The following is an 18,619-nucleotide window of genomic DNA, read 5'->3' as shown; positions in this document are numbered from 1 at the left end:
CGCCCGAGTGGGTGTCTGGCCCGGAGGAAACTAAATATTTCTTTAAGAAGATAGAACGAAGCCTGCCCGGCTCCCCCCGAGTTAAAGTGTCGTTGGCTCTGCCTCCAGGACTTCTAGGAACGTGCAACGAGAAGAAAATGGAAACCGCACACGCTCGCAGCTTTTCGATCCTGTGTGTTTCCTCCCGGGCGCACGCGAACCCCGGAGCAGCGGGGAGCCCGGGCGTCCGGGCGGCTCCGGGCCCGTCACCGCCCAGCGCCCGCCGCGGGGCTCCGAGGGGGTGTGTCCCGCCCGCCGCCGCCGGACACCGGCCCCGCCGCGGGCCCACCTGCCGCCGCCCGCGGCCCCGGCCTCGGGTCGCACCGCCCACCCGCCCAGCGCGCGAGGCGCCGCCGGCCGCTTCCGCACGGCCCGCGCGGACGGGAGCTCCGGGTCCTCTCCCTCCCGCCCGCGCCGCCGGGGAGACCCTGCATCTCCTCCCCACACGCCGCCCTCCTCCCAGTCTGTGCGGCCCGGGCCAGAAAGTAAAAAAGCGAAAGAGCGCGCCGGGGTCCCGGCCCTCCTCGAGCGCGGCCCCGGCGGCGGCCCGCGTCCTCCCTGCGGCCGCCGCGAGACGGGCGTGGAGCCTGCGAGGCCGGGGGAGGGGTGCGGGGCGGGGAGGGAGCATCCCCGCGCCGCCGCCGCCCGCCGCGCCCCCGCGCCCCCGCCGCCCGGCCGGGGGGAGGCCTCGTCACAGCCGCCGCCTCAGCAGCGGCCGCAGATCTCGCGGTGTTTGCCGCCGCCATATTGTGGGACAGTATTTTGATTTGCACTGGGCTGGCCGAGCCGCGGCGAGAGCGAGCGAGAGCTGGGGGGGTGGGGGGAGGGCAGCGAGCGCGCGGGGGGTGGGGGCCGCGGGAGGTAGGGAGGCCGAGCGAGCCCGAGCCGAGGCACCGGGAGCGGCGACGCCACCCGGCCCCCGTTCCTGACCCGCAGCAGCCGCCGGCGGGGCGACCCAGCCCGACCCCCTCCCTTCCCCCTCAGCCACGAGCGGCGGCGGCGGCGGCGGCCGGAGAGAGTTGGCGGCGGCGGCCGATCGGAGCGGCTGAGCGGGCAGGGAGGGCGGGCTGAGGCGTCCCCCCTGCCGGGCGGAATCGGAGGCGGCGGCGGCGCTGGCGGCGGCCGTGGTGGTGGAGGCGGCGGCGGCGACGGTGGAGACGGCTGCCCTAGCGGGAGAGGCGGCGGCGGCGGCCGAGGAGGAGGAGGGGGAAGCGGCGGCGAAGGGTAAGCGGACAGCGCTGCCGGGCCTCGGCGGGGTCCCCGCTCCCGGTCCTCTCAGTCCTCCCCTCCGCTCCCTGCAAAGCCCTCGGTCGGGTCGGGGCGCCGCGGACTCGCCAGGCCCCTGCGGGCGCCCGCTCCTTCCTCTCTCTCCCTCTGCCTCCCTCCGCCTCCTTCCTTCCCCCGGGGGTGAGGCAGAGAGGGAGCCCCCCCCCCCCCCAGTCCCTAGACCGGGTGGGGGTGGGGAGCATCGGCCGGGCCTGGGCTCTCCCTCGGCTGTCTGTGCGGAGGGGGAGGGGGGATCCATCGGAGTCGTCGCCGGGGAGAGCCCGGGTGGGGGAGGGTGCCGGGGGTGGGGTGGGCCCCTGCCGCCCCGGTGCCCCCGGCCACCCCTCTGGCCAGTGTGAGTTGGGGGAGCCATCCGGGTACAGATGACCTACAGGCGAGGTGTTGGGGGGAGAGACCGAGAGGGCTGTGGTGGGGGGGGGAGGTCTGGGGGAGAAGGTCGTCCCCTTTGCAGTGGTGGTTGTCTGCAGCCTGGAAGTGGGGAGCACGCCCCGCTGTGGTCCTGCGGGGGCCCCCTCGATTGCACAGGGCAGCCCTAGCCCTAGCGTTCTGGTGGGTCGGCGGCAAACCCTGACATTGCGCTTGCGGCCGGGCAGGTGACAGGTGTATCCTTCGGCTGCTGATGCTGCGGTGTGGCTCGGGCAGAGCTGGATCCCCAAGGGTCAGCCCGTGTGAGCGTGTGTTTGTGTGTTTGGCCACGTTTCATTCCATATATAGTATATTTGAGACGTTAGGTTTCCATTCTTCAAGTCAGCTTAATTGTGGTGGAGAAATTCTTGAAATGTTTCTGATAAGAGGGGTTTGGGGGGGAGGGGGTGCAGCCTCTCAGGGGTCTCGAATTCACACAGTGCAGGTCCCCAGGGCAGGGCCAGGCCGTTTTCATTGCCCTTATTCATGGGAAAGTTCTTGAACACTAAGGTGGTATTCGAGGCAGCAGTGAGGCAGTAGAATTTTGCATCCATTTTGTCTGTTTTAGGTAAGTTTGTCAAGTGTCGAAATTCAGGGTCAGGTTGATTCATATTTTATAGAAGGAGTTAATTGGTGCTTTCGTTCACTCAAAAGAGTATGTTGCTCATTATGCAATTTTCAGATTTGGCCGGGAATTTCGGTGGGCATGGAATAGAATTTTTGCTTTCAGTTTTTATACTACTGCTGCTCTTCAGACAGTAGCAGGGTATTGACATCTTTTTTTAAAAAAATACCTTTAAACTTTTTTATAACAATGAAGTCATGATTGATTTTAAGTGTTGACAGCTTGAGACTTTAGATTTTGCATTCTCTAATAAAGGAAGGCATGCTTTTCATCTTATTGTATGCCTTGGCTGAGCACATAAATGAGAAACAATGGAATTGTCAGCTAAATGAGCTACAAATTAAATGAGGGCCAAGTTAGTTTTAAAAGGATCCTATAGTTTTTTAAAAATGTGTATGGGACAAATATATTGAATGATGTTACTATCAGTGTGTTAACAGGAAATAGAACAAAAATTCCAGTGATTCAGAACTTCTGTTGGGGTTTTTCCCCTCTTAAAATCTACTCAGTTTTTAATAGAAGGTGCTTAAGATTTAAATCTTTAAAGGATCAACTGAAAGTGTAATGTGTTAATTAGATAAGTAAGTCATCCAGTGAGTATACTCCATTATTTCAGTTTTCTCGTGGGTGCATGGAATAACTTTTCCTACGTTTAAAAGTGTTATTAAAGGACAGACACAACCCTCTTTAGTGAATTGTCACTTAGTAGAACCTGTGCTTTTGTAACTCATTAAGAAGTGGGAAATGGTCAGACTCTCATATATTACACATTTCCTGAAAAATAATTTTAACCTGGCTCAATCTCATTTGATGGAAATAGTACTTATATTTGGTCCTCTTTTTAGTGGAAAGAAGTGCTTGCCTTCAGCTAAGGATATTGTTTAAAACTTGCATACCAGTTATTACACCTAATGAGAGGAGGGGGTTTTAAAACTCTGCAGAGTTAAGTAGGTACTACCCAGATCCCCAGTTATGTCATTATTGAGAATTGCTTCTTTAGTGTTAGCAACACATTATACTTGAGTAAATGTCTTAACATGATTGGTCTTGTGTGTCTTGATAGAAGTAAAAGTTTATTTACTTCTGTAGTTTTTCCTGTAAGGAAAATTCTTAAAATACTGTTTAGGGTGAAATGTACATGTCTGTGAACATACTACATTTTGAAAAATAGGTGTAATGTAGACTATGAGTTTCATGCCAAAAAAAATCTGTGAGAATGTCTGAATTTTCTAAAACAGCAGTTTTTTAGTTATATAAACTGATCAAGTCTAAAAGTTTATTTTTTAAAGTTGAAAGGGAAATTTTTGCCTTGTTAAAATATTTTGGAAAAAAGTCCTTGATAATCTTTATAATATGTAAAGTCCATAAGTAAAAGTATAATTCAGAATGGCTTCAATTCCATTATATCTCTACTGTCTAGGCCCCCATGACCCAGAGAAGTATAGTAGTAGCATTTTTTCCTTATTTCATTTACATTATCTTTATTTGATCCTCTAAATAAATTGGGACTCTCTAAAATAGAAGGATAATGAGGTAATAACAGAGGCAAATATGATAATTGGGGCAAAAGAGTAAGAAGGAGAAGATAGGGGTTATGGTGGAGGATTAGATAAACAGTTTTAGGCAGCTAGGAATTTGGAGATGTAGGTAGTGGTGGCTGCCAAGCATAGGAAAGTGATCATACTGTACTGAACTGTACTAAGGAGATTTGCTCTAATCTTTTGATAGACTCTGACAATATATATATGTTATCTTATTTTAAACTCTCTGTATTAAGATGGTAGGGATTTGGGGGCAATACATTGAGTGAAATTTGAATATATGTATATTCATACTTATTTACCTCTGGCTCATATTTCCAAAATACTTACTGTATTTTAATATTTCATCAATGATTCTGATCCTAAAAAATCAAGGATACTTGCTTCATCAGAAAGCTGAAGAGCCTGAGTAAGTTTACTCTTAGGCTAGTATGTATTGAATATACTTTTTACATTCTCTTTAGTTAGCCACTACACTTGATTATCTTGATAGATTAAGAATGGCTGTCTTTGTCTTCTAAGTATTCTATCCCTTAAAATAATATTTTTAGTAGTAAGTACTTACTACTTCTAGCCAGCTACATTAAAGTTATGCTTTTCGCTTAGACTTTTCATTTGGATTTTTGACTCATTTCAGAATATGCTTAGTTTCTAGTTTTTTAATCCTCAGAAAACGAGTGAGCTACTGTTAAAAGCACTGCTAACAAGTTGATGGTTCAGAAAGATATCCAAGTCAGAATTGCCACAAAATGAAATCGTGGATATATATTCCCTATGAAAATTGATTAAAGTTTTGGCACTTAAAATGCATTCATTTGAAATTATTTATGTAGACCCTCTTATTTCCTGACAATGCTTGCTAAATGAGGCTTTGCTGAATGTGTATTTCTAACTTGCCTATTATTCTTAATGTAAAACTTCAATAAGAAATTTTATTATATTCCTAATTATCTATTCCAGTTCAAAATTTGGTATTAAGGGAGTGGTAAATTTCTTTTAACCTTTAGTATCTTAATGTTAACCTTTTTAGTGTTTCCTACAAAATAAAAGAAAGAGAAACTAATGCCCACTGAATGCCTATTGGGTAGCCAGCTTTCATTTATTTCACAAATATTTATTGAGCACTTACTATGTGCCAAGGACCTTTGAGATGCTAGAAATGCAGCAATGGATATTAATTGACAAAATTTCTGTCCTCATATAGTTTACATTTTAGTAGTGGAAGGCATACATAAGTAAAATATAGTGTGTCTGGGAGAAAAAAGTATTGTGGAGAAAAATAAAACAGAAAAAGGGTTTGGGGAATGGATATAGCCTATTTGTTCTTTTAAAAATTGTGTAATGGCCCAGCCGGTATACCCAGTGGTTGAGCATGGACCAATGAACCAGGAGGTCAGGGTTCGATTTCCAGTCAGGCTACATGCCTAGGTTGCAGACTCAGTCCCCAGTGGGGGCATATAGGAGTCAGCTGATCAGTGATTCTCTCTTCATCATTGATATTTCTGTCTCTCTCTCCCTTCCTCTCTGAAATCAATTATATATATATATATATCTCCTATGTAATGGATATCCTTGCTTTCAAAAACTGTCCTATACATAAATGTTTTCTTTGACTAAAAATGCACTTTATAACTTGGGAACACAATTATGTTTCTACTTAAGAGTTACAGTTTCAATTAATATCTATTTCCTATTGTTAGTACTTCAGAAATCTGCTTTCTGACTCAGTAGAAAATTTGAATTTATTATCCTGATAGCCACCTATTAGTTTTGTGATTTGGGACAAATAATAATGTCTTACTTAGCTTCTCTGAGCTTGTTTTCTTTTCTGTAAAATGACTTATAATATCTGTAAGGTTGTTGTGAAGATAAATTATACATTTTATGTAAATCACCTGTTATAGAAGGGGCTCAGTAAATTGCAACTTTTTTGTATGCTGCCTACCTGGAGTTCTATAAAAATAGTTGAAGTTGGTGACTCTTCCAAATTCTCATAGTACTGTGTGGGACATTGTTTAATGTACATTTGATTTGAACAACTAAAGCAGTCTTGCCTGATAGTATATAAGGTTAACTAAAATGCAACTGTAACTTAAAGTCACTAGTACTTTCTGGGGAGTCTATATATACATGTTAGCTAGTCAACATGTTATCAGGAGTAAACTTGCTCTCTTCCTTTTTCTGGTGAAGAAACATTGTGATACATCTTATATAGGTTGATGAGCTAGGTGTCAGCATTTTGACAAGTAGATATAAATATTGTGTAAGATTCCAATTCATGGAAAAACTTGTAAAAGGTGTAAAACAGTGCCTGGCATATTGTAAATATTCAATAAATGTTTGCTATTGTCATATTTATTACTCCTTTATTGTGTGAAGAGAGGTAATGCAAAGAATTTACAACTTTTACAAAGATAAAATAATGTGAATGAGTTTCTTGAGGAAAGAGTGGAATAGGCAATCAAACTGCAATTGTTTTTTCATTTTTTTATTAGGCAATCACAAAATTGAATTTCTCCAGGACAGACCATGTTTGATTTTCCTTTCATCTTGACTTCACCATATCTTCAGTGCCTGGCCTATAGTCAAGCTGTGTGTTAAATGTCAAATGGTTCTTATTGATAGTTTTTCTTTGGTAGTAAGCACCTTCTGAGTCTGAAAAGTGTGTGGTCTAAACATGTCTTTGAATCTCAAATTTTAAGCACAGACTAAGATGTCATGCAAAGACTTCTGAATGCCATTTTTTAAATCTAGCCAAAAATTTGAAAAATATCCTAGAAATTGAAAAGAAGAAATCAGTTATTTGCAGCTAGATTAGTATTTGTTAATTTATTTTCTGTGAGTTGTTGAAATTAAAGTGAATAGCAGTTTTTAAAAGGAGAGTTGAAAAAATCATGCATAATTATATGCTCTTAGTTGCTAAAAGACAGTTTTATCTATCTCTTCAAGGCAGTTTCAATAAAACTAGGTTTATACCGGCTTTATAAATTAAGTAGCTCAGTCACTTTTATATATATACATATACATACACACACACACACACACACACACATATACATATACATATACATATATACTTTTGATTTCAGAGAGAGAGAAACATCAATGATGAGAAAGAATCATTGGCTTGGCTGTCTCCCACACCGCCCATGGGGGATGGAGCCCAAAACCAGGGCATGTCCCCTGACCAGGAATCGAACCCTGGTTCATGGGTGGACACTCAATCACTGAGACACACCAGCTGGGCTCAGTCATCTTCTTTTATATATATATATATATAAAAGGCTAATATGCTAAGTGTCCCTCCCACCCTCCAGCTGGTCGCTTTGACACGCACTGACCACCAGGGGGCAGACACTAAATGCAGGAGCTGCCTAGCTGCAGTGACTTGGCAGCAGTGGTTTTCAGGTGATGCACCCCGAAACGAGAGCAGAGGGAGCCCGATTCCTCGCAGAGCCACGCAATTCCACCTTCAGCCTGGGTTATGTTGTTGCTGGGGCACTATCGTCCCTGAGTCTGGTTTACTGCACATTTGCGTTTGCAACTGAATGACAGCAACTTTGCAGAATGCCCTCTCACACTCCGGGACCTCTAGGGGGATGTTGGAGGAGAGCCGGTTTCAGCCTGATGCCTGCAGGCCAGGCTGAGGGACCCCACCTGCTGGAGTGATCCCACTCACTCCATAGACACTGGAGAGGGGAGGGACCAAGGGAGGTTGGCTCCAGGGCATGTCTGACCTTTCTCACCAAGCCTGCCCCACCGGTCACCTTCTAATTAATTTCCTTTCAATGCTCACAAATCCATGCACTGGGTCACTAGTTTTATTATATTATGATGTGTTTTCACAGAAAAGGGAAAACATCCCACCTTACCCTATTTTAACAGTAACCCATTTTTTAGATGTTTAAATCTTAGCACCAGTCAGCTTTTCCTGTTCTGTGGCAAGTTATCCCCTGCCTAATGAATAATAATTTTAGCTTTCCTAAAACTTAATACTTCCCTTAAGCTGTAAGACCTTTAGTCATTTATACAAATGACTAGAGGCCTGGTGCACGGGATTCGTGCACTGGTGGGGGGCATGGCCTACGGGGATCGGCCAGCTGTGGGAGCGCCGCCGCTCATCCTGGTCAGTTGAGCAGCTGTGGACCTGCCCTCTGAGTGGCTGCTCCCTCTGCGGGAGCAGCTGCTCATCCCAGTCAGCCGAGCTGCGCTCCAACTGTGGGAGCGCACTGACCACCAGGGGGCATCTCCTGGGTTGAGCGTCTGCTTCCTGGTCGTCAGTGCACGTCATAGTGACTGGTCAACCGGTCGTTCTGGTCGTTCTACCACTTCGTAGCTAGGCTTTTCTTACATAGGATACTCCCTGGCTTTAAAGAAGTAGCCACAAACGTGTATAGGACAAATTGTTTTCTATTCAAATTTGATGTGACACAATACTCTTTTACAAGTGAGATAGAAAAACATACAATTAAGTATTTTGATGCTCTTGTGAGTTGTTTGCTTGTTTTGAACTGTAACAGCCTCCCACTGGAAAAGGATACTACTGCTTAGTATTAGTTTGAGTGGCTTCAGAAAGAAAGTCTCATTTATCCACAAACAGGTACAGCATAGGTAACGGATGGCATTTTAAGAATTTGTAGTATTTTGTTAAAGAAAATGGCATTCTTGTTTTACTTAAGAAGAAAAGCAAGCCCTGACTGGTTTGGCTCAGTGGATAGAGCATCGGCCTGTGGACTGAAAGGTCCCAGGTTCGATTCCGGTCAAGGGCATGTACCTTGGTTGCGGGCACATCCCCTGTGGGGAGTGTGCAGGAGGCAGCTGAATTGATATTTCTCTCTCATCAATGTTTCTAACTCTCTGTCCCTCTCCCTTTCTCTCTGTAAAAAATCAATAAAATATATTTTTAAAAAAGAAGAAAAACAATAACAGTCCTAGTACAAGTCACAGAAGCCAAATAATAAATTAGGAAAGGTCCTGTAGAGAGAGGCAGGAGAAGCAAGAGTAATAAGATATGTAGAACTTAACAGAGATTATGGTGGAAATACATAAATGCTGATTGTTATTAGTAAAATAATTCAAAAGAACTAATACATTAAAGAAAATGTGTGGTGGGGGCTTGCCCGGGGTGGGAATGGCTGGGGAGGGGGGGTGGTCAATTGGGGGAAAAGGAGACATATGTAAAACTTCAGACAATTAAAAAAAAAAAAGAAAATGTGTGATCCCTGTAACCAGTCCCCCACCCTCAACCTTGCTAAAACAGTAGGTCAAAAGCAATGCCACATTTCTGGGTATATTACAGGAATTAGTGCTACCATTAAAAACTTGAAAGTTTCTGGGGGGTAATTCTGTCCATTTAACTTGCCTGCTTGGCGCAGAAGACAGATAGGTTCTGGGAGAATGAATTATTGCAACAACAACAAAGTGTGTGAAAGTAATATTCAATTAGTAAATTCTACTTATTCCCAGGTTTACTAACTATACTTTCATCTGAATTATTAAATAATACTATTATTTTGAATTTTACCTTAAAGTTTTACTCTAACATTTATATTAAGGAAAATTTCTTTTGACCTTTAATATCTTAATGTTAACCTTTTTAATATTAGCAGAATTAAGCACATCACAAGTTTGTTTCCTATCAAATTACCATTCAGGCAGGCCAAGGATATTGCTTGTTTCATCAGTATAGAGCCAATAGTAATTGATGGAAAGATTTTCCATTCCCTACGAGAGAAAATACTTGCCAATATAAAAAAAAAATTTGGAATCAGCATCTTGACCTTGCAAAGCATGGTTCTCACACGCAAGTTTTGTTTAGTCAGAGAAATTAACAAGAACAATAATTCTGATATGAACTGGAGAGATAGGAGTAGAAGGGAACCTACCTGATTTTAATTTTCTTAGCAACTAAGGAAAATACTGGCTTTTGAGTTGGTCTCTGTCAGCTTGTCGACCTCCACCCCTTTAAATACCTTAATTTTACCATGTTGGGAGTCAGTGAAGTGTAATAATTAAGATCTGGGTTTTAAAGTATGATGAACCAAAGTTCAAATGAATTCTATTGAGAACTATAGCTATGAGGTTTTAAGTTAATCATTCAAACTCTTTGAACCTAGGACTTTTCTTTAGAAAAAATACATGTGTATAGTAACACCTACTCTGCCTGGTAGTTTTAACTACATTATCTGTATTTCTTATGTCAGCTAGTACAGTACCTATCTGGAACCTAGTAGGTAGACATCAATAAGTACTAGTCAAAATGTAAAAAATATACCCTGTGGTAACCTGTGCTACAGCTTTTCTTCACTGTAATTTATATTAGCTTCATTTTTGAGCACCTTCTATTTAATAAAGCTTAATTTTTAGAAATCCAATCTTTCAAATAGGACAAGGTGAATTCTAGTTCTAGTTACATTAGATATATGTAACTTAAATAATGGGAAGTAATTTCATTGGAGTGTTGTTGTTTTTTTTCAGGATACTTGTTTAATTCATTTTTCCTCAACAAATAGAATGAAAAAGAAATAATTTCTATACTGTTTAATTTGCTGGAACTCTTTAGACCAAGGATAAAATAAATAAAACATCACTGTTATTTTTTTAATCACAAAATAAACATGCAAATTATTATTAATTCTTTTTATTTTTCTTATCCATTCCTGTGAAAAAAAACCCACATTTTCAATTTGGAAGTAGTCTACAACCTATAATTCTTTTGTATGAAAAGCACTAGAAAATTGGCATGGATCAGATTTTGAAAACACTTCAAATATGAGTTAAACGTACTATAAACTTGTGCCACTTTATCTGTATAAAATAACATTGTACTTTTTCTGTTTTAAGTTGCTAATTAATATTTTTTCTGTTATGTCAACAATACTCTTTTCTGTGTCCATGTTTACATTCATTGGGATATAGTGCTAAATTTCCTGATGCTTGTTATTTAATTGCATTGAGTGTAACTTGCTGTTTACCTTTTGACTAACATGTGCCTGAACTGTACTTGACTAAGTACTGTTTGCCACTTTATGATAATTTTCTAAAGAAATGGAAAGATAAACTTGGAAACGGGGGTTTCAAAAAATTCCTGTTTCCACATAGATGATTCTGCTTTTTTACATATAAAAATATATTGGCATGTATTGGTTGACCTTGCTTTTTCTTTCAGGCTTTTTCTTTGAGATTTTTCTAGCTGAGGTGATTGGTTGGCCTGCATGAGACATCCTCATTCTCTTCATGAGATTTTCCCCTCATGAACAGTGGCATGAATTTACAGGATGACTGTTTAGAGCAGTTTCTGAAGCTCTGCAAGTGGAACAATAAGTACTTTGGGGGGAAGGTAACTGGTTCATGGGAAAATTGAACTTGTGATCTTAGCCAAGCCAACCCACAGGATTAGTACTTCAACTTTTATAGGATATCACATGATCAAAAGACTAGCAAGAAACTCCATAGAGTTTGTTTCATATGCCTTCTTTGACACACCTATGCAAAATAGGTGGCTAACCCAAGAAATCTTGCCTGACTCATTCTTTCACTATATCTCATCTCTGCATTTATTAGTCCATCTAATTCACTAATCCAGTGGTTTTGAGTTCCTGCTCTGTGCCAGGTACTTTGCTAGGTGATAAGGATGGAGAGATGAATACAGTTCTTGCCCTCAATAGACATGCAAAATAGTATGCTTTGCTGTAACAAATGCAGTGACAGGGTTAAACATAGAACACTTCAGGAATCTATAGGATGTCTGGCTCAGTGAGGGATAAAGGGATATGAGAAGGAAATCTTCAGAGGAAAAGTGACACTTAATCTAAATGCGTGTCAAATAGAAGTACAAGTTGGGAGAAGAAAAGCCATTTCAGTCAGAGAGAACAGCATGCACAAAAGATGGAGAGAGAGGAAAGTCCACATGTATCCAGTAACTGAGTAGTTCCACAGTGCATTAGGCACTAGCACTGGGTTAATAGGAAGTGAGGTGAAAAATTAAGGAAGCAGAGTATGAAGGTACTTACATGCTTTATAAAGTAGATTTGACTTCATCCTGTAAATGATGGAAGGCAAGTGTGTAAATTCATATTCTAGAAAGATTTCTCTGGCTGCATTGTAGAGAATATCTATATATATATATAAGCCTAAGCGACCGTTCGACCAGTACTTATGATGCACACTGACCACCAGGGGGCAGACGCTCAAAGCACAGACACGGGAACATGGAACAGACTGATGAATCTTAGGGGGGAGGAGGGAGGGCAGGAAGAGATTAACCAAAGATCTTATATGCATACTAGAGGCCCAGGGCATGGATTCACACACCGGTGTGGTCCCTCGGCCTGGCCTGTGGGGATTGGGCCAAAACTGGCGGTCCGACATCTCCCGAGGAGTCCTGGATTGCAAGAGGGCACAGGTCAGGCCGAGGGACCCCACCGGTGCACGAATTCGTGCACTGGGCCTCTAGTTTTAGAAAAGAGCCATTTGTGGGAGAGAGACAGATATTTGAGAGTTGATAAGGAGCTGAATTAGGTCTGTGATTAAGTAAAAGAGTAGCTGATGAATTGAGAAGCCGAAACTGAGTATTAAGTAAAACAAGGTAAGGATTGCACATGCCCTAGCTTGAGTACTTCCATTCACCAATACAAGAACATACCAGGGGACAGTAACAGGTGAGGAAGATGTTTGAGTTCTGTTTGCTGATTTTAAGGTTTCTTTGGAGGGAGAGAGAGGAAGAAGACATCACTTTTTATGGTGTGAGATGGGGAAAACTTCTGATTAGATAAGATTTGAGCAAATACTTGAAGTGATCAAGGGAAGGTTTTCCAAATGGAGGCAAAAACAAATGCAGAGGCCTGTAGGTGGGAGCATGCTTGAAATGTTCGAAGAGCAAGAAGGCCTGTGTAGTTGGAGCTAAGACAGAGGGAGAAGGGAAGATGACATTTGGGTATGTGCTTTTCATGTAGCATCTTTAGATTGTAGTAAGGACTTTAGATTTTATTCAGGATGAGATAGGAAGCCACTGAAGAGTTTTCAGCCTTTTGCCCTCACTTATAACATGATTTATTTTTTGGTCATTGTATATGTATAGTTCTATATCATTTATCATGTGTATAGGTTTACGTAACCATCACAGTCAGGATATAGAACTAGAGATACTCATCACCACAAAGACATTTCTTTGTGTTATCTCTATATAGATGTTCCTCGACATAGGATCGGGTTATGTTCCAATAAACCCATCATAAGTTGAAAATACCGTTAAGTCGAAAATGTAGTACACACAACCCATCACGCCTAAGCTACCAACATCAAAGCTTGGTCTAAACGAGCTTAGAACACGTTACATTAACCTACAGTTGGGCAACTTTCTTGAGGTTCATTTCAAGAGTAATTGCCTTCCTCTTCTTATCAGAAGCAAGAGTCAAAGATACAGGCATTTTGTAGACATGATGGTATGTGAAAACAAAACACAATGTCCAAAATGCTGGCAACACACAACACTGTAGAACATTGGTTGCTTACCCTGGTGTTCTTGGGGCTGATGGAGAGCTGCAGCTCGCTGCCACTGAACAGCATCACAGAGAGTAATCTACTGAATATCACTAGCACGAGAAAAGATCAAAATTCAAAATTTGAAGTTCATTTCTACTGAATGTGCATTGCTTTTGCACCATGGTTAAGTTGAACTATGGTAAGTCAGGGACCATCTATATATAGTCAGACCTTTCCCACAACCTTAACCTCTGGCAATCACTGATCTGTTCTCTATCACTTTAATTTTAGTACTTGGAGAGTGTTATATAAATGGAATTATACATTATGTTATCATTGGTTTATTTCACTCAGCATTATTTCCTTAAAATCCATCCAATATGTTGTGTGTTTCAGTAGTTCCTTTCATTTTAATGCTAAGAAGTATACCATTGTATGACTGTACTACAATTTTTTTAACCATTGACTGACTGAAGGACTTTTCTGTTTCCAGTTTGGAGTGATAAAAATAAAACTGCTGTAAATAGTTTTGTACAGGTTTTTATGTGAAAATACATTTTTATCTCTCTAGAGTAAGTTCCCAGGAGTGCAATTGATGGGTTGTGTGATAAGTATATGTTTTACTTTATAAGAAGCTACCACTTTTCCAGAGCAGCTGCATCATTTTACATTCCCACCAACAATATACGTGAGATTCAGTTTCTCCACATCCTTGCCAGCATTTAGTATTTATTTTTTATTTCAGTGATTCTAATAGGTATGTAGTGACATCTCATTGTACCATTAATTTGCATTTCCCTAATGGCTAATGATGTTGAGCATATATTCATGCACTTTGCTATCTATATGTCCTTTTTGGTGAATGTCTGTTCAAGTCTTTTGCTCATATTCTAATGGGATTATTGATTTCTTGTTGAAATTAGTGAGTTCTTTACATATTCTGGATACAAATCCTTTTTTGAGTATGTGATTTGTAAATATTTTCTCATGGTCTGCAGCTTATCTTCCTCTTAACAGTGGCTTTTGCAGAGCAAACAAAAAAAATAATTTTGATGAAGTCTAATTTATCCACTTTTTCTTTAATGGATTGTTCCATTGTTGTCAAATCTGTGAATTCTTTGCTTATCCTCAGATCCCAAAACTTTCTTCTGTTTTCTTCTAAAAGCTTTATATCTTGCATACATAATTCTGTAATCATTTTTACTTAATCCTTATAATAAAAGGCTAATATGCAGATTGTCTCCTCAGGAGTTCTACCGCTCAGTATGACGTGGGCTGACCACCAGGGTGCAGTGCGGAATGAAGGAAGGCCCCGACTGGCAGCCAGGGGAAGGAAGGCCCAGATCAGCCCTGATCACCAGCCAAGCCTGGGGACCCTACCTGTGCACAGATTTTGTGCACCGGGCCTCTAGTTTTTATATAAAAGTGTGAAGTTTAGATTGAAGTTTATTTTTTGTCTATGGATGTCCAGTTGTTTCTACACCATCTGTTGAAAAAAATATTCTTTCTCCATGTACTGGCCAGTGTGGCACAGTTCATTGGCCATCGTCCTGTGTACCAAAAGGTTGCTGGTTTGTTTCCCAGTCAGGACACATGCCCAGCTTGCAGGCTCCATCCCTGGTAGGCGGAATGCAGGAAGCAGCCACTCAGTGTTTCGCTTTCACATCAATGTCTCTCTCTCCCTCTCTCTCTCTCCCCCTCTCCCTCTTTCCCTCTCCCTCTCCTCTCTAATAATCAGTTTTAAAAAGTTATCCTTCCTCCATTGAATTGCATTTGCACCTTTGTCAAAAATCAGATGACTGTACTTGTGAGAATCTATTTCTGAATTCTCTGTTCTGTTCCATTGATCTTTGAGGCTATCCTTCTATCAGGAATTACTGTCTTGTTTACTGTAGCTGTGTAGTAAGTCTTAAAATCAGGTAGTGAAATTCCTCTAACTTAATACTCCTTATTCAGAATTGTTTTAGCTGTTCCACCTCCTTAACATGTAAAGTTTTGAATCTACAAAATAATCCTGCTGGGGTTTTGGTAGGAACTGCACTAAAACCATAGTTCACCTGGGAAATTAACATTTTTATTTTGTTTTTTAATCCATTAACACAGTATATCTCTCCTTATATATAGGAGATCTTTTAAGATTTACACCTAGAAACATTTTTTTGAAGCAATTGTAAGTACTGCTGTGTTTTTAATTTTGTTTTTCAGTTATTCATTGCCAGTTTATAGCAGTATGGTTGATTTCTGTGAGTTGACCCTGTAACCTGAGACCTTGCTAAACTAAACTATTCTAGGAGGTTTTTTTATTGATTCCGTACATTTTCTAATGTGTCTGTGAATAGAGACAGTGTTTTCCCTTCTATGTGCCTTTTATTTCCTTTTCTTGCCTTACTTCTCTGGCTAGTATTTCCAGTACTATGTGTCATAGGAGTGGTGAAATCAAACGAGCTTGTCTTGTTCCTGATCTTACAGGAAATGCACTCAGTCTTTCACCATTAAATATATGTTAGCTGTAGGGTTTTTTGCAGATTCTTTTTATTAGGTTGACAAGCTATTCCTAGCTTAAGAATTTATATCATGACTGAGGACTGAATTTTGTCAAATGCCTTTTCTGCTTTAATTGATATGATGATCATATGGCTTTTCGTCTTTAAACTGTTAACTGATGGTATCTTTTCTTTTTAAAGATTCATCCTGGCTGCTCCCTGTGGAATAAACTATGAATCTGTTCTCTGTGTCTATGAGTCTGTTTCTATTTTGCTTGTTAGTTCCTTTTGTTCATTAGATTCCACATATGAGTGAAATCATATGGTACTTGTCTTTCTCTGACTGGCTTATTTCACTTAGCATAACGTTCCCCAGGTCCATCTATGCCAGTGGTTCTCAACCTTGGCTGCACGTTAGAATCACCTGGGAATCTTTTTAAAATCCTGATTTCATTCTGTTTCTTTGTTGTGGGGTGGGGCCACAACATTAGTAACAAAGAAACAGAATTTCCTGAGGATGAGGCCCAGAAATGAGGATTTTAAAAAGATTCCCAGGTGATTCTAATGTGCAGCCAAGGTTGAGAACCACTGATCTATGCTGTCACAAAGGGTAAAATTTTATTCCTTTTACTGCCGAGTAGTATTTTATTATGTAAATGTACCATAGCTGTTTTATCCACTCATCTACTGATGGACACTTGGGCTGCTTCCAAATCTTGGCTATTGTAAATAACACTGCAGTGAACACATACTCATTTGAATTAGTGTTTCAGGTTTCTTTGGATAAATACCCAGAGCCTGACCGGCATGATTCAGTGGTTGAGCATCAACCTATGAACCAGGAGATCACAATTTGATTCCCTGTCAGGGCATATGCCCGGGTTGCGGACTTGATCCCCAGTGTGGGTATGCAGGAGGCAGCTGATCAGTGCATCTCGCTCATCATTGATATTTCTCTCTCTCTCTCCCTCTCTGAAATTAATAAAAATATATTTTAAAAATAAATGCCCAGAAGTGGAATTGCTGGGTCATAAGACAGTTCTAGCTTTTTATTTTTTTGAAGGATATAATAATTATTTTAAGCCTTTTTTCATTTGTCTCTCTTGATCCCATTCTTTTCTGCGTTTTATCTAACCTTTCTGACCCCTTTTTAGTAAGTTCTTGGTCTGCATGTCTACTCTCTTCCTGCCTAGCCTCTTTTCCAATATTCCCAAGGTCAATATCACCACCTTCTGCTGAATTTCACTAAAATTATCTTTCTTTGTAATCATATATTCTGTATATTATGCATTTAAAATCATTCTGAGTGGAAATATGTAGCTTTCTCCAGACTGGCTTAGGGGTCCATGACACCAGATCTAATGGAACCAAACTGGGGATGGTTAGGAAAACATGTCAGTAAGTTTTAGTTGAAGTGCTAAGCAGATGAGAAGCCTAGTGAATTTTTCATTTGTTTTAATTATGAAATAAATGTTAATTTAGAACATTTTTAAATTTTATTAAGTTTTTAAAAAGAGGGAAGACCTCTTTTTAGCTCACAACGATAGATAAGCTAAGATTTCAAGGTAAAAAAAAATTGTCTATAATCCCACAATCACTTTTGTTACCCTCTTACTGTGTATCTCTTCCAGCTTATTAATTTCTTGTTCAAAGGAGTAAAATATTTAAAGCGGTTATGTAGGGGCATTTCTTACTCTGCTAAACAGTACTTGATAGGTCAAGTGGAAAGTCCTTGCGGGCAGGGAGGTAAGCTGTGGTCGGGTCATTTAGATGTTGGATGACTGGGATAGGGTGGTAGCAGTAGGGGTGAAGTAGACTTGACTATTCCAAGAGGTGTTTAGAAAGAAGGACTTACAGGACTCGGTGGTAAATAGTGGGGCTGAAATGCATGGAGTGTAAGGGAAACTATCAGAAAGGAATAGGGTGCCTAAATTAGTATTGTTGGAATAATAATGCACAGATCCACAATACCATATCCAAAATCCAGAGGACAGCTGTTTTTTAGAATTCAAAATATTTAGTTTTAACATATTGTATATATCTACACTAATAAAAGAGAAACATGGTAATTAGCGTACGACCGCTACCCTTTCCATTGGCTAATCAGTGAGTATATGCAAATTAACTGTCAGCCAAGATGGCGGCCGGCAGCCAGGCAGCTGGAAGCGAGCATGAGGCTTGCTTGCTGCGGACTCCAACGTTCCCCGCCTCACTTGCCGGCCTCTGAGCTACAACTCTAAGCAACTATGTACTATGTTGCAAATAAGAAGATAAACAAAACCCCAGAAACCGGCTTTCATTCAGCCGGGCTTTAGCAACATTTTATCCATGTTTTCAGCGGCGAGGCCTCAGAGCTAAAGCTGGCCCAGAATAAAAAAAAAAAAAAAGAAGAAGGAGCGGTTGGAAGCTTCAGTCACTCGCCACCAGGAAAACAGCCCTCAGCCCCTCACCCAGACTGGCCAGGCACCCCAGTGGGAACCCCCACCCTGATCCAGGACACCCTTCAGGGCAAACCAGCCAGCCCCCACCCATGCACCATGCCTCTATTCTATATAGTAAAAGGGTAATATGCCTCCCGGCACCGGAGCAGCGGAGCAGCGAGGCTCCCGGCACCGGGATCAGCGTGACGGGGCAGCGCCCAAACCCCCTGATCACCCTGCAGCTCTGTGTGTTACAGTGGGCGGGGCCACAACCTCCCTATCTGCCCTGCTCTGTGCCTGATAGGGGGGAGCTCCCCAATCCCCTGATTGCCCTGC

The 18,619-nt window shown here is 41.8% G+C and overlaps 1 protein-coding gene across 5 annotated transcripts in view; it reads left to right on the top strand.

The window, feature by feature from the left end:
• The first annotated feature begins 845 nt into the window (after window positions 1-845).
• Window positions 846-18,619, top strand: part of TAB2 (TGF-beta activated kinase 1 (MAP3K7) binding protein 2) — a 61,662-nt gene continuing 43,888 nt past the window's right edge. For 3 of the 5 annotated variants that reach the window (XM_070417494.1, XM_070417492.1, XM_070417493.1), the window contains exon 1: window positions 849-1,263. The gene's annotated coding sequence lies outside the window, so the exon portion shown is untranslated. Of the gene's footprint in view, window positions 1,264-18,619 lie in introns of all 5 variants that reach the window. The other 2 variants (XM_070417496.1, XM_070417495.1) reach the window with 2 other exon arrangements.

Source organism: Myotis yumanensis, unplaced genomic scaffold (genome assembly GCF_028538775.1).
Source record: "Myotis yumanensis isolate MYYU_CA2020_CCGP unplaced genomic scaffold, mMyoYum1.0.hap1 SCAF_6, whole genome shotgun sequence".
In the NCBI taxonomy this organism is placed as follows: domain Eukaryota; kingdom Metazoa; phylum Chordata; class Mammalia; order Chiroptera; family Vespertilionidae; genus Myotis; species Myotis yumanensis.
The sequence above is the reverse complement of the archived record's forward strand: the minus strand, read 5'-3'. Positions and strand labels throughout refer to the sequence as shown.